Here is a 16,836-nt window from a genome sequence, read left to right as displayed (position 1 = left end):
AAGGCACCAACTGCAAAAATATTCTTGTGGTAGAAATATACCTATAAGTATCTATATGTCTGCTGTAGAGATCAACTTTCGTAGGAATATATTCATACTGCAATATACTTTCTGGACACCAGGTGGCGCTGCGGGTAGTTTTGAGACTTATACCCGGTTTATAGTTTATACCGTTACCATGGTAACCACCTTCCAGGGCCGATCGCCATTTTGGAGTTTCTGTAAAAGTTTGTCGCCTAAGAATTGTGCAACCTCGGCTGTTCTCCTCCGGACAGCACTTGCGACCGACCCTCCCACTCAGCGCAGGTGTCCACGCTTCCTAAGTCCCTCCAGTCTGCTCCCAGGTTCCCCCGCAAACTGGCGACTTTGCAATCAGCCATAAGGGGAGTGGTGCTGAGTTCGCGCGGTGTCTCCTGTAGCTGGTTCCCGGGGCTTCAGCAGCCAAAACCGGTCCGCGCCTTCAGTTGCTCCGCGGCCCCAGAAGCCAAAGCCAGGTCCTAGGCTTCTCGCCGTTCCGCGGTTGGAGCGCTTGTGGGATTTATTCTGAGTTTTATGATTTAGAGTTTTGGATGGGTGGCCGCCAGTTCGCTGCGCAGTCTGAACTGCCAGCCCCTTCCAACACCTGTGGGAAAGGTGCCCGCCCTTTTGGGTAGTTCAAAATGTCTGTTTCCCGGGCAGGATCCCTTCCCTTCAATTATCCAACAGTTTGCCCAGCTCCCTGCGGTTTTGAGTGGCTCTCCTTTCGGATGCCTCCCTCACTTCAGGATTAATTACTTGTCAATTGGATTTTGTCAGCATTTACAAGCTGCTGACCTCCGTGGGGGAGGGGCCTGCTGGCCAGTACGGCCTAGCAGGGAAGATTCTCTACAACAGAGTGTGTGATTTTAAATTACCCCTCATATATAGCAAACTGCCAGTTCGCTGGGCTTCTCCAGCTGTCTGTCCACTCCAATAATCCACACACAGGGAAGGTCCAGACTGCCTTTCCTCTCACCTGGTGGCTTGGGAGAGGTGGGCTACACGTCCGTCCTGTCCGCCATCATGCTCCGCCTCCTGGACCCACTGAATGCTTTTAATTGGCTTGTCAAAGATTAAATAACGGTAAGTAGCTGGATTCATCTCTTGCTTCTCTATTCTGTTCCAGACATCTACTTCTCTGTTTTTGTGCCAGTACCATACTGTTTTCGTCAGTATCGATTTGTAGTATAGTCTGAGGTCTGGTAGCGTGATTCCTCCTGCTGTGTTTTTATTTTTGAGTAATGTCTTGGCTATTTGAGGTTTTTTCTGATTCCATATAAAACGAAGAATTATTTTTTCAAGATCTTTAAAGTATGACAGTGGAGCTTTAATGGGGATTGCTTTGAAATTATATATTGCTTTGGGTAGTATGGACATTTTAACAATGTTGATTCTTCCCAACCATGAGCCTGGTATATTTTTCCATTTGTTAACATTCTCAGCTATCTCCTTTCTTAGACTTTCATAGTTCTCTTTATATAGATCTTTCACGTCCTTTGTTAGATAAACTCCCAAGTATTTCATCTTCTCTGGCACTACTGTGAATGGGATAGAGTCCTTAATTGTTTTTTCAACTTGACTATTGCTGGTGTATATAAAGGCTACCGATTTATGAATGTTGATTTTGTAACCTGAGACACTGCTGTATTCCTTAATCACTTCTAAGAGTTTTGTAGTAGAGTCCCTAGTATTTTCCAGATATACAATCATATCATCTGCGAAAAGTGAAAGTTTGATCTCTTCTGACCCTATGTGGATACCCTTGATCGCCTTTTCTTCCCTAATGGCAATGGCTAAAACTTCCATTGCAATGTTAAAGAGCAATGGAGACCATGGGCAGCCTTGCCTGGTTCCAGATCTAAGTGGAAATGATTCCAATTTAAGTCCATTCAATATGATATTGGCTGTGGGTTTGCTGTAGATGGCCTCTATCAGTTTAAGAAATGTCCCTTCTATACCAATTTTCTTAAGTGTTCTAATCATGAATGGATGTTGGATGTTATCAAAAGCTTTTTCTGCATCGAATGAGAGAATCATATGGTCTTTGTTTTTTAATTTGTTTATGTGCTGGATTACATTTATAGATTTACGTATATTGAAGCAGCCTTGAGACCCAGGGATAAAACCGACTTGGTCATGATGTATGATTTGTTTGATATGTTGCTGGATTCTGTTTGTTAGAATCTTGTTGAATATTTTTGCATCTATATTCATTAGTGATATCGGTCTATAATTTTCTTTTCTTGTTGGGTCTTTTCCTGGTTTGGGGATCAGGGCGATGTTCGCTTCATAGAATGTGTTGGGTAGTCTTCCTTCTTTTTCTACCTTTTGGAACAGGTTGAGTAGTATAGGTACTAGTTCGTCTTTAAAGGTTTGGTAGAATTCTGATGTGAAACCATCTCGTCCCGGGCTTTTCTTTTTGGGGAGATTTTGTGTGGTTGATGATATTTCTGAACTTGATGTGGGCCTGTTCAACATTTCCAGTTGTTTTTGATTAAATCTTGGAAGGGGACGTGTTTCCAAGTAACGGTCGATTTCCTTCAGATTTTCGTATTTCTGAGAGTATAGTTTCTGGTAATATTCATGAAGGATTTTTTGGATTTCTGAGGAGTCTGTTGTTATTTCATCTTTGTTATTTCTGATTGATGAGATTAGAGATTTTACTCTTTTTTTCCTGATTAGGTTGGCCAAAGGTTTATCTATTTTGTTGACCTTTTAAAAAAAGCAGCTTTTTGATTTGTTGATCTGTTGTATTATTCTTTTGTTTTCAATTTCATTTAGTTCTGCTCTGATTTTGGTTATTTCTTTTCTTTTACTGGATTTGGGGTTGTGCTGTTCTTCCATTTCCAGTCTCTTGAGATGTCCCATTAAGTTGCTTACTTCCTCTTTTTCCGTTCTCCTGAGGAAGGCTGGCAGTGCTATAAATTTCCCTCGTAGAACTGCCTTTGCTGTGTCCCAGAGGTTCTGATAGTTCGTGTCTTCATTGTCGTTTTGTTCCAGAAATTTGGCAATTTCCTTCTTGATCTCGTCTCTGACCCAGCTATCATTCAGCATAAGGGTTATTTAACTTCCATGTTTTTGTATGTGTATGCAGATTCCTGTTGTTACTCATCTCAAGTTTTATTCCATGATGGTCCGAGAAGATGCATGGAATAATTTCTATTCCTTTAAATTTGCTGAGGTTGGACTTGTGACCTAAGATGTGATCGATTCTGGAGTAAGTTCCGTGGGCTGATGAGAAGTATGTGTATTCAGTTTTGTTGGGATGAAATGTTCTGTAGATGTCAGCTAAATCTAAATGCTGGATGGTTAGATTTAAATCTAGAATTTCTTTACTCAGCTTTTTGTTGGAGGATCGATCCAGCACTGCCAAAGGAGTGTTAAAATCTCCGACTATTATAGAGTTGGAGGAAATCAAGTTGCTCATGTCTGTTAGAGTTTCTCTTATAAACTGAGGTGCATTCTGGTTGGGTGCATAGATATTAATAATTGAAATCTCATCATATTGAGTCTTACCCTTAACAAATATGAGGTGACCATTTTTGTCCTTCCTTACTTTTGTTGGTTTAAAGCCTATTGTGTCCGCAAATAAAATCGCAACTCCTGCTTTTTTCTGGATACCATTTGCCTGAAATATGGATGACCATCCTTTCACCCTGAGTCTGTATTTGTCTCTTAAGTTAAGATGTGACTCTTGTATGCAACAAATGTCTGGCCTGAGTTTTTGTATCCAGTCAGCTAACCTATGTCTCTTTAGAGGGCAGTTTAAGCCATTCACATTAATGGAGAGCATTGATAAGTTTGGTGAAATTTGGGGTATTGAGTTTTTTGAAAGTCCAGTGGGCATTTTTAATCCTTTTGCCATTGTGGAAGTTAGAGTTTGATCAGAAGTTTCTGAGTGAGTTTACTTTTGTAGTAGAGGATTGGGTTCGTTATTATGGAGGATCGGTCTGAGAATATCCTGAAGAGCTGGTTTAGTTATGGCAAATTTCTTTAGCATATGTATGTCATTAAAGTATTTAATTTCTCTGTCGTAAATGAAACTCAGTTTAGCTGGGTACAAGATTCGGGGTTGAAAGTTATTTTGCTTGAGGAGATTAAACGTTGATGACCACCCTCGTCTGGCTTGAAAAGTTTCAGCAGAGAGATCTGCAGTCATTCTAATGTTCTTCCCTTGGAAGGTGATAGATTTCTTTCTCCTGGCAGCTTTGAGAATTTTCTCCTTCATATTAACTTTAGTGAAGTTAATTATGATATGCCTGGGGGATGTCTCATTGGGGTTGAGTCATGCTGGGGTTCTGAAGCTGTCTGCTCTCTGAATTTCAGAATCTCTAGGCGTGTCTGGAAAATTCTCTTTCATAATTTCATGCAGAAGGGCCTCTGCGCCCAGTGAGGCCACTTCATCTGATTCAGGAATTCCTATGGGACGCATATTTGCCTTCTTCGAGTTATGTCATAGCTCTCTGAGTGAGTGATCCATTTTTGCTCTCCATTTCTCTTCCTCTTTGAGAGTTTGGGCGCGTTCAAATGCTTTATCTTCGATGTCGGAGATCCTTTCTTCTGCTTGGTCCATTCTGTTACTAAGGGATTCCACTGTATTTTTCATATCTTTGAGGGCTGCAAATTCTTGTTTCAGTGTGTCTAAGTCTTTCGTGGTTTTGTCCTTAAATTCGTTAAATTCTTGAGACAGCTTTTGAATTTCTCCACGAATTCCTAATTCCATTTTGTTAATCTTGTTTGCCATCCAGATTCTGAATTCGATTTCTGACATCTCAGCCAGTTGTTTGTGAATGGGATCTTCAATTACATCTGCTGTATCTTTCCTTGGGCGGGGGGGTTGATCTATTCTGGTCATTCATGTTACCAGAGTTTTTCCGCTGATTCCACCCCATGATTGTTTTACTCCCTTTGATTTTCCTCTGGTGTTTTGTCGAGGACCCGTACAGTGCTGTGGCCTGAGAAACTGGGGCCCTGTTTGTTGTAGAGGGGCTAAGTGTTTCTGACTTGTTTTCAGCTGGTTTCTATGTGACCCTAGTGAGACAGTTACTCTGGGTTGAAGTCTCAGCTGTGGAGAAATACCAGCAATTAAGTCACCCCACCCACCACAGGCAACAAATGGAAAAGGAAAATCAAACCTTCCTACAACCGCACACCCAGGGCACCACCTGGATAGTCCGCAGGTGAGTGACTCAGTTCAAAAGGTCCAAGTCAATTGTCTCAGTCAGCAGCTGCCTCGGGTGGGAGAGTTCAAGAGGTCCCTGGGAACTGGGTCACAGGGGTCTGGTGGCTGCTCTAAAAGGCTTGCTCCAGTGCTGCGTGGAGTCAGGAAGAGCCACCAGTAAATAGATCAGTCTGGGAAGAATGATGCCTCCTTCCCCACCTTGCAGCTCTGTCACACCCAGTCTCTGCTAGCCAGACAGGGCTGTGACCCAGTCAGTTGTCTGCAGTAAGCAGATACTCCAGGGGTTTGCACCTGCCTAAGTCACAGGGTAGTCTATGTCTGCTCGACTAGGCCGCTATTCTCTGTCTTTATCCAGTGGGGAGTGGTGTGGCCTGTCAACCTCGGGCGCTTGATGGAGGCTGGAGGTGTTCACTCAGTTCCAGCCCTACCCTTGGTTTATGTTACTGGGTGAAGGGAACAACCCCGTGGGAGTTTGTTTCTGACCTTGCCAGATTCCTCTGCGGAGGAGAGGCTGATTTGAGTTCCCAGAACCTGTGTCTCAGGCCCTGTCTTTAGTCCTGCGGGTTTGTATTCGCAGCACGATCAGTTGTTGGCTGTAGCCTCTTGGCCTCCTTTGTCTATGGGCTGGTGATCCCCTATGGGCCAGGTGCGTCTTAGGCTCAGTAGAGCAGTTCTCTGGATCAGCCCCACCCTAGGAGTTTCCCGGCTCTGCGGGTGTGTTTTCTAGTCCCCGTGTTCCACCCAGGTCGGTACCGTCTCAGGAAAACCCTTTATTCACGGGGCCTGTGTTTCAGTCCCAGGTCCGTTCCATGGTGGTTGCCATCTGAGAAGATGCTCGGCCTCATCTGGTTGCCCAGGAAGACAGGAGGAGAGGCTATGGGATATCTGAGGGTGGGCCTTGTTATTGCTGAAGATGGCTGTTGCTCTGCACCTCGGGGCACCACCGCTCCAGTCTAATTCCCTCTCAGCCGACCGTTGTCTTCTCGCTCCTTTGCTACAGTGTCAGCACTGGCCAGCTGCAGTCCAGGTCCTGTCTATACCTCTTGAGAGTTCAGCCAAGAATCTGGACTCCTGAGGGGACAGGTCTCCAGATCATGGAGTGAGAGTGGAGGGGGGTGTTAGGAGCTCAGGGTTACAGGTCATAACACCAAGCTCATTGAGTCCAAATGAACAAATAAACAGATACAAAGGTTACCAGGCACATGGGCCCATAGATGCAGAGATAGACGGAAACACATAAACATAAAAGCAATAGCCAAAACAACAGCAATATAAGAACAACTGCAATACAAACAGTGATAATCGTAAAATAATTGAAAGAAAAGGAAAAAAAGAAGACAGAAAAAAGTGGTGTTAGAAGGAATGTTAAGTGAGAAGAAAGAAGAAATTAAAATTAGAAGACATAGAAATAAAAAATATATCTATATAAAATGTAATAATAAAAAATTATCGAAATCTCCTCTAAGGAAATGGTGAGGAAAAAATCAGACAAAAAGAAAACAACAGCAAAAAAACAAACAAACAAACAAAAAACCCCATGAAAACCAAAAAAAAAAAAAAAAGGCACCAACTGCAAAAATATTCTTGTGGTAGAAATATACCTATAAGTATCTATATGTCTGCTGTAGAGATCAACTTTCGTAGGAATATATTCATACTGCAATATACTTTCTGGACACCAGGTGGCGCTGCGGGTGGTTTTGAGACTTATACCTGGTTTATAGTTTATACCGTTACCATGGTAACCACCTTCCAGGGCCGATCGCCATTTTGGAGTTTCTGTAAAAGTTTGTCGCCTAAGAATTGTGCAACCTCGGCTGTTCTCCTCCGGACAGCACTTGCGACCGACCCTCCCACTCAGCGCAGGTGTCCACGCTTCCTAAGTCCCTCCAGTCTGCTCCCAGGTTCCCCCGCAAACTGGCGACTTTGCAATCAGCCATAAGGGGAGTGGTGCTGAGTTCGCGCGGTGTCTCCCGTAGCTGGTTCCCGGGGCTTCAGCAGCCAAAACCGGTCCGCGCCTTCAGTTGCTCCGCGGCCCCAGAAGCCAAAGCCAGGTCCTAGGCTTCTCGCCGTTCCGCGGTTGGAGCGCTTGTGGGATTTATTCTGAGTTTTATGATTTAGAGTTTTGGATGGGTGGCCGCCAGTTCGCTGCGCAGTCTGAACTGCCAGCCCCTTCCAACACCTGTGGGAAAGGTGCCCGCCCTTTTGGGTAGTTCAAAATGTCTGTTTCCCGGGCAGGATCCCTTCCCTTCAATTATCCAACAGTTTGCCCAGCTCCCTGCGGTTTTGAGTGGCTCTCCTTTCGGATGCCTCCCTCAGTTCAGGATTAATTACTTGTCAATTGGATTTTGTCAGCATTTACAAGCTGCTGACCTCCGTGGGGGAGGGGCCTGCTGGCCAGTACGGCCTAGCAGGGAAGATTCTCTACAACAGAGTGTGTGATTTTAAATTACCCCTCATATATAGCAAACTGCCAGTTCGCTGGGCTTCTCCAGCTGTCTGTCCACTCCAATAATCCACACACAGGGAAGGTCCAGACTGCCTTTCCTCTCACCTGGTGGCTTGGGAGAGGTGGGCTACACGTCCGTCCTGTCCGCCATCATGCTCCGCCTCCTGGACCCACTGAATGCTTTTAATTGGCTTGTCAAAGATTAAATAACGGTAAGTAGCTGGATTCATCTCTTGCTTCTCTATTCTGTTCCAGACATCTACTTCTCTGTTTTTGTGCCAGTACCATACTGTTTTCATCAGTATCGATTTGTAGTATAGTCTGAGGTCTGGTAGCGTGATTCCTCCTGCTGTGTTTTTATTTTTGAGTAATGTCTTGGCTATTTGAGGTTTTTTCTGATTCCATATAAAACGAAGAATTATTTTTTCAAGATCTTTAAAGTATGACAGTGGAGCTTTAATGGGGATTGCGTTGAAATTATATATTGCTTTGGGTAGTATGGACATTTTAACAATGTTGATTCTTCCCAACCATGAGCATGGTATATTTTTCCATTTGTTAACATTCTCAGCTATCTCCTTCCTTAGACTTTCATAGTTCTCTTTATATAGATCTTTCACGTCCTTTGTTAGATAAACTCCCAAGTATTTCATCTTCTCTGGCACTACTGTGAATGGGATAGAGTCCTTAATTGTTTTTTCAACTTGACTATTGTTGGTGTATATAAAGGCTACCGATTTATGAATGTTGATTTTGTAACCTGAGACACTGCTGTATTCCTTAATCACTTCTAAGAGTTTTGTAGTAGAGTCCCTAGTATTTTCCAGATATACAATCATATCATCTGCGAAAAGTGAAAGTTTGATCTCTTCTGACCCTATGTGGATACCCTTGATCGCCTTTTCTTCCCTAATGGCAATGGCTAAAACTTCCATTGCAATGTTAAAGAGCAATGGAGACCATGGGCAGCCTTGCCTGGTTCCAGATCTAAGTGGAAATGATTCCAATTTAAGTCCATTCAATATGATATTGGCTGTGGGTTTGCTGTAGATGGCCTCTATCAGTTTAAGAAATGTCCCTTCTATACCAATTTTCTTAAGTGTTCTAATCATGAATGGATGTTGGATGTTATCAAAAGCTTTTTCTGCATCGAATGAGAGAATCATATGGTCTTTGTTTTTTAATTTGTTTATGTGCTGGATTACATTTATAGATTTACGTATATTGAAGCAGCCTTGAGACCCTGGGATAAAACCGACTTGGTCATGATGTATGATTTGTTTGATATGTTGCTGGATACTGTTTGTTAGAATCTTGTTGAATATTTTTGCATCTATATTCATTAGTGATATCGGTCTATAATTTTCTTTTCTTGTTGGGTCTTTTCCTGGTTTGGGGATCAGGGTGATGTTCGCTTCATAGAATGTGTTGGGTAGTCTTCCTTCTTTTTCTACCTTTTGGAACAGGTTGAGTAGTATAGGTACTAGTTCGTCTTTAAAGGTTTGGTAGAATTCTGATGTGAAACCATCTGGTCCCGGGCTTTTCTTTTTGGGGAGATTTTGTGTGGTTGATGATATTTCTGAACTTGATGTGGGCCTGTTCAACATTTCCAGTTGTTTTTGATTAAATCTTGGAAGGGGACGTGTTTCCAAGTAACGGTCGATTTCCTTCAGATTTTCGTATTTCTGAGAGTATAGTTTCTGGTAATATTCATGAAGGATTTTTTGGATTTCTGAGGAGTCTGTTGTTATTTCATCTTTGTTATTTCTGATTGATGAGATTGGAGATTTTACTCTTTTTTTCCTGATTAGGTTGGCCAAAGGTTTATCTATTTTGTTGACCTTTTAAAAAAAGCAGCTTTTTGATTTATTGATCTGTTGTATTATTCTTTTGTTTTCAATTTCATTTAGTTCTGCTCTGATTTTGGTTATTTCTTTTCTTTTACTGGATTTGGGGTTGTGCTGTTCTTCCATTTCCAGTCTCTTGAGATGTCCCATTAAGTTGCTTACTTCCTCTTTTTCCGTTCTCCTGAGGAAGGCTGGCAGTGCTATAAATTTCCCTCGTAGAACTGCCTTTGCTGTGTCCCAGAGGTTCTGATAGTTCGTGTCTTCATTGTCGTTTTGTTCCAGAAATTTGGCAATTTCCTTCTTGATCTCGTCTCTGACCCAGCTATCATTCAGCATAAGGGTTATTTAACTTCCATGTTTTTGTATGTGTATGCAGATTCCTGTTGTTACTCATCTCAAGTTTTATTCCATGATGGTCCGAGAAGATGCATGGAATAATTTCTATTCCTTTAAATTTGCTGAGGTTGGACTTGTGACCTAAGATGTGATCGATTCTGGAGTAAGTTCCGTGGGCTGATGAGAAGTATGTGTATTCAGTTTTGTTGGGATGAAATGTTCTGTAGATGTCAGCTAAATCTAAATGCTGGATGGTTAGATTTAAATCTAGAATTTCTTTACTCAGCTTTTTGTTGGAGGATCGATCCAGCACTGCCAAAGGAGTGTTAAAATCTCCGACTATTATAGAGTTGGAGGAAATCAAGTTGCTCATGTCTGTTAGAGTTTCTCTTATAAACTGAGGTGCATTCTGGTTGGGTGCATAGATATTAATAATTGAAATCTCATCATATTGAGTCTTACCCTTAACAAATATGAGGTGACCATTTTTGTCCTTCCTTACTTTTGTTGGTTTAAAGCCTATTGTGTCCGCAAATAAAATCGCAACTCCTGCTTTTTTCTGGATACCATTTGCCTGAAATATGGATGACCATCCTTTCACCCTGAGTCTGTATTTGTCTCTTAAGTTAAGATGTGACTCTTGTATGCAACAAATGTCTGGCCTGAGTTTTTGTATCCAGTCAGCTAACCTATGTCTCTTTAGAGGGCAGTTTAAGCCATTCACATTAATGGAGAGCATTGATAAGTTTGGTGAAATTTGGGGTATTGAGTTTTTTGAAAGTCCAGTGGGCATTTTTAATCCTTTTGCCATTGTGGAAGTTAGAGTTTGATCAGAAGTTTCTGAGTGAGTTTACTTTTGTAGTAGAGGATTGGGTTCGTTATTATGGAGGATCGGTCTGAGAATATCCTGAAGAGCTGGTTTAGTTATGGCAAATTTCTTTAGCATATGTATGTCATTAAAGTATTTAATTTCTCTGTCGTAAATGAAAGTCAGTTTAGCTGGGTACAAGATTCGGGGTTGAAAGTTATTTTGCTTGAGGAGATTAAACGTTGATGACCACCCTCGTCTGGCTTGAAAAGTTTCAGCAGAGAGATCTGCAGTCATTCTAATGTTCTTCCCTTGGAAGGTGATAGATTTCTTTCTCCTGGCAGCTTTGAGAATTTTCTCCTTCATATTAACTTTAGTGAAGTTAATTATGATATGCCTGGGGGATGTCTCATTGGAGTTGAGTCATGCTGGGGTTCTGAAGCTGTCTGCTCTCTGAATTTCAGAATCTCTAGGCGTGTCTGGAAAATTCTCTTTCATAATTTCATGCAGAAGGGCCTCTGCGCCCAGTGAGGCCACTTCATCTGTTTCAGGAATTCCTATGAGACGCATATTTGCCTTCTTCGAGTTATGTCATAGCTCTCTGAGTGAGTGATCCATTTTTGCTCTCCATTTCTCTTCCTCTTTGAGAGTTTGGGCGCGTTCAAATGCTTTATCTTCGATGTCGGAGATCCTTTCTTCTGCTTGGTCCATTCTGTTACTAAGGGATTCCACTGTATTTTTCATATCTTTGAGGGCTGCAAATTCTTGTTTCAGTGTGTCTAAGTCTTTCGTGGTTTTGTCCTTAAATTCGTTAAATTCTTGAGACAGCTTTTGAATTTCTCCACGAATTCCTAATTCCATTTTGTTAATCTTGTTTGCCATCCAGATTCTGAATTCGATTTCTGACATCTCAGCCAGTTGTTTGTGAATGGGATCTTCAATTACATCTGCTGTATCTTTCCTTGGGCGGGGGGGTTGATCTATTCTGGTCATTCATGTTACCAGAGTTTTTCCGCTGATTCCACCCCATGATTGTTTTACTCCCTTTGATTTTCCTCTGGTGTTTTGTCGAGGACCCGTACAGTGCTGTGGCCTGAGAAACTGGGGCCCTGTTTGTTGTAGAGGGGCTAAGTGTTTCTGACTTGTTTTCAGCTGGTTTCTATGTGACCCTAGTGAGACAGTTACTCTGGGTTGAAGTCTCAGCTGTGGAGAAATACCAGCAATTAAGTCACCCCACCCACCACAGGCAACAAATGGAAAAGGAAAATCAAACCTTCCTACAACCGCACACCCAGGGCACCACCTGGATAGTCCGCAGGTGAGTGACTCAGTTCAAAAGGTCCAAGTCAATTGTCTCAGTCAGCAGCTGCCTCGGGTGGGAGAGTTCAAGAGGTCCCTGGGAACTGGGTCACAGGGGTCTGGTGGCTGCTCTAAAAGGCTTGCTCCAGTGCTGCGTGGAGTCAGGAAGAGCCACCAGTAAATAGATCAGTCTGGGAAGAATGATGCCTCCTTCCCCACCTTGCAGCTCTGTCACACCCAGTCTCTGCTAGCCAGACAGGGCTGTGACCCAGTCAGTTGTCTGCAGTAAGCAGATACTCCAGGGGTTTGCACCTGCCTAAGTCACAGGGTAGTCTATGTCTGCTCGACTAGGCCGCTATTCTCTGTCTTTATCCAGTGGGGAGTGGTGTGGCCTGTCAACCTCAGGCGCTTGATGGAGGCTGGAGGTGTTCACTCAGTTCCAGCCCTACCCTTGGTTTATGTTACTGGGTGAAGGGAACAACCCCGTGGGAGTTTGTTTCTGACCTTGCCAGATTCCTCTGCGGAGGAGAGGCTGATTTGAGTTCCCAGAACCTGTGTCTCAGGCCCTGTCTTTAGTCCTGCGGGTTTGTATTCGCAGCACGATCAGTTGTTGGCTGTAGCCTCTTGGCCTCCTTTGTCTATGGGCTGGTGATCCCCTATGGGCCAGGTGCGTCTTAGGCTCAGTAGAGCAGTTCTCTGGATCAGCCCCACCCTAGGAGTTTCCCGGCTCTGCGGGTGTGTTTTCTAGTCCCCGTGTTCCACCCAGGTCGGTACCGTCTCAGGAAAACCCTTTATTCACGGGGCCTGTGTTTCAGTCCCAGGTCCGTTCCATGGTGGTTGCCATCTGAGAAGATGCTCGGCCTCATCTGGTTGCCCAGGAAGACAGGAGGAGAGGCTATGGGATATCTGAGGGTGGGCCTTGTTATTGCTGAAGATGGCTGTTGCTCTGCACCTCGGGGCACCACCGCTCCAGTCTAATTCCCTCTCAGCCGACCGTTGTCTTCTCGCTCCTTTGCTACAGTGTCAGCACTGGCCAGCTGCAGTCCAGGTCCTGTCTATACCTCTTGAGAGTTCAGCCAAGAATCTGGACTCCTGAGGGGACAGGTCTCCAGATCATGGAGTGAGAGTGGAGGGGGGTGTTAGGAGCTCAGGGTTACAGGTCATAACACCAAGCTCATTGAGTCCAAATGAACAAATAAACAGATACAAAGGTTACCAGGCACATGGGCCCATAGATGCAGAGATAGACGGAAACACATAAACATAAAAGCAATAGCCAAAACAACAGCAATATAAGAACAACTGCAATACAAACAGTGATAATCCTAAAATAATTGAAAGAAAAGGAAAAAAAGAAGACAGAAAAAAGTGGTGTTAGAAGGAATGTTAAGTGAGAAGAAAGAAGAAATTAAAATTAGAAGACATAGAAATAAAAAATATATCTATATAAAATGTAATAATAAAAAATTATCGAAATCTCCTCTAAGGAAATGGTGAGGAAAAAATCAGACAAAAAGAAAACAACAGCAAAAAAACAAACAAACAAACAAAAAACCCCATGAAAACCAAAAAAAAAAAAAAAAAGGCACCAACTGCAAAAATATTCTTGTGGTAGAAATATACCTATAAGTATCTATATGTCTGCTGTAGAGATCAACTTTCGTAGGAATATATTCATACTGCAATATACTTTCTGGACACCAGGTGGCGCTGCGGGTGGTTTTGAGACTTATACCTGGTTTATAGTTTATACCGTTACCATGGTAACCACCTTCCAGGGCCGATCGCCATTTTGGAGTTTCTGTAAAAGTTTGTCGCCTAAGAATTGTGCAACCTCGGCTGTTCTCCTCCGGACAGCACTTGCGACCGACCCTCCCACTCAGCGCAGGTGTCCACGCTTCCTAAGTCCCTCCAGTCTGCTCCCAGGTTCCCCCGCAAACTGGCGACTTTGCAATCAGCCATAAGGGGAGTGGTGCTGAGTTCGCGCGGTGTCTCCCGTAGCTGGTTCCCGGGGCTTCAGCAGCCAAAACCGGTCCGCGCCTTCAGTTGCTCCGCGGCCCCAGAAGCCAAAGCCAGGTCCTAGGCTTCTCGCCGTTCCGCGGTTGGAGCGCTTGTGGGATTTATTCTGAGTTTTATGATTTAGAGTTTTGGATGGGTGGCCGCCAGTTCGCTGCGCAGTCTGAACTGCCAGCCCCTTCCAACACCTGTGGGAAAGGTGCCCGCCCTTTTGGGTAGTTCAAAATGTCTGTTTCCCGGGCAGGATCCCTTCCCTTCAATTATCCAACAGTTTGCCCAGCTCCCTGCGGTTTTGAGTGGCTCTCCTTTCGGATGCCTCCCTCAGTTCAGGATTAATTACTTGTCAATTGGATTTTGTCAGCATTTACAAGCTGCTGACCTCCGTGGGGGAGGGGCCTGCTGGCCAGTACGGCCTAGCAGGGAAGATTCTCTACAACAGAGTGTGTGATTTTAAATTACCCCTCATATATAGCAAACTGCCAGTTCGCTGGGCTTCTCCAGCTGTCTGTCCACTCCAATAATCCACACACAGGGAAGGTCCAGACTGCCTTTCCTCTCACCTGGTGGCTTGGGAGAGGTGGGCTACACGTCCGTCCTGTCCGCCATCATGCTCCGCCTCCTGGACCCACTGAATGCTTTTAATTGGCTTGTCAAAGATTAAATAACGGTAAGTAGCTGGATTCATCTCTTGCTTCTCTATTCTGTTCCAGACATCTACTTCTCTGTTTTTGTGCCAGTACCATACTGTTTTCATCAGTATCGATTTGTAGTATAGTCTGAGGTCTGGTAGCGTGATTCCTCCTGCTGTGTTTTTATTTTTGAGTAATGTCTTGGCTATTTGAGGTTTTTTCTGATTCCATATAAAACGAAGAATTATTTTTTCAAGATCTTTAAAGTATGACAGTGGAGCTTTAATGGGGATTGCGTTGAAATTATATATTGCTTTGGGTAGTATGGACATTTTAACAATGTTGATTCTTCCCAACCATGAGCATGGTATATTTTTCCATTTGTTAACATTCTCAGCTATCTCCTTCCTTAGACTTTCATAGTTCTCTTTATATAGATCTTTCACGTCCTTTGTTAGATAAACTCCCAAGTATTTCATCTTCTCTGGCACTACTGTGAATGGGATAGAGTCCTTAATTGTTTTTTCAACTTGACTATTGTTGGTGTATATAAAGGCTACCGATTTATGAATGTTGATTTTGTAACCTGAGACACTGCTGTATTCCTTAATCACTTCTAAGAGTTTTGTAGTAGAGTCCCTAGTATTTTCCAGATATACAATCATATCATCTGCGAAAAGTGAAAGTTTGATCTCTTCTGACCCTATGTGGATACCCTTGATCGCCTTTTCTTCCCTAATGGCAATGGCTAAAACTTCCATTGCAATGTTAAAGAGCAATGGAGACCATGGGCAGCCTTGCCTGGTTCCAGATCTAAGTGGAAATGAGTCCAATTTAAGTCCATTCAATATGATATTGGCTGTGGGTTTGCTGTAGATGGCCTCTATCAGTTTAAGAAATGTCCCTTCTATACCAATTTTCTTAAGTGTTCTAATCATGAATGGATGTTGGATGTTATCAAAAGCTTTTTCTGCATCGAATGAGAGAATCATATGGTCTTTGTTTTTTAATTTGTTTATGTGCTGGATTACATTTATAGATTTACGTATATTGAAGCAGCCTTGAGACCCTGGGATAAAACCGACTTGGTCATGATGTATGATTTGTTTGATATGTTGCTGGATTCTGTTTGTTAGAATCTTGTTGAATATTTTTGCATCTATATTCATTAGTGATATCGGTCTATAATTTTCTTTTCTTGTTGGGTCTTTTCCTGGTTTGGGGATCAGGGCGATGTTCGCTTCATAGAATGTGTTGGGTAGTCTTCCTTCTTTTTCTACCTTTTGGAACAGGTTGAGTAGTATAGGTACTAGTTCGTCTTTAAAGGTTTGGTAGAATTCTGATGTGAAACCATCTCGTCCCGGGCTTTTCTTTTTGGGGAGATTTTGTGTGGTTGATGATATTTCTGAACTTGATGTGGGCCTGTTCAACATTTCCAGTTGTTTTTGATTAAATCTTGGAAGGGGACGTGTTTCCAAGTAACGGTCGATTTCCTTCAGATTTTCGTATTTCTGAGAGTATAGTTTCTGGTAATATTCATGAAGGATTTTTTGGATTTCTGAGGAGTCTGTTGTTATTTCATCTTTGTTATTTCTGATTGATGAGATTAGAGATTTTACTCTTTTTTTCCTGATTAGGTTGGCCAAAGGTTTATCTATTTTGTTGACCTTTTAAAAAAAGCAGCTTTTTGATTTGTTGATCTGTTGTATTATTCTTTTGTTTTCAATTTCATTTAGTTCTGCTCTGATTTTGGTTATTTCTTTTCTTTTACTGGATTTGGGGTTGTGCTGTTCTTCCATTTCCAGTCTCTTGAGATGTCCCATTAAGTTGCTTACTTCCTCTTTTTCCGTTCTCCTGAGGAAGGCTGGCAGTGCTATAAATTTCCCTCGTACAACTGCCTTTGCTGTGTCCCAGAGGTTCTGATAGTTCGTGTCTTCATTGTCGTTTTGTTCCAGAAATTTGGCAATTTCCTTCTTGATCTCGTCTCTGACCCAGCTATCATTCAGGATAAGGGTTATTTAACTTCCATGTTTTTGTATGTGTATGCAGATTCCTGTTGTTACTCATCTCAAGTTTTATTCCATGATGGTCCGAGAAGATGCATGGAATAATTTCTATTCCTTTAAATTTGCTGAGGTTGGACTCGTGACCTAAGATGTGATCGATTCTGGAGTAAGTTCCGTGGGCTGATGAGAAGTATGTGTATTCAGTTTTGTTGGGATGAAATGTTCTGTAGATGTCAGCTAAATCTA

This window comes from Nycticebus coucang, chromosome 13 (genome assembly GCF_027406575.1).
Source record: "Nycticebus coucang isolate mNycCou1 chromosome 13, mNycCou1.pri, whole genome shotgun sequence".
NCBI classification, from domain to species: Eukaryota; Metazoa; Chordata; class Mammalia; order Primates; family Lorisidae; genus Nycticebus; species Nycticebus coucang.
This window is presented reverse-complemented; position numbering follows the sequence as displayed.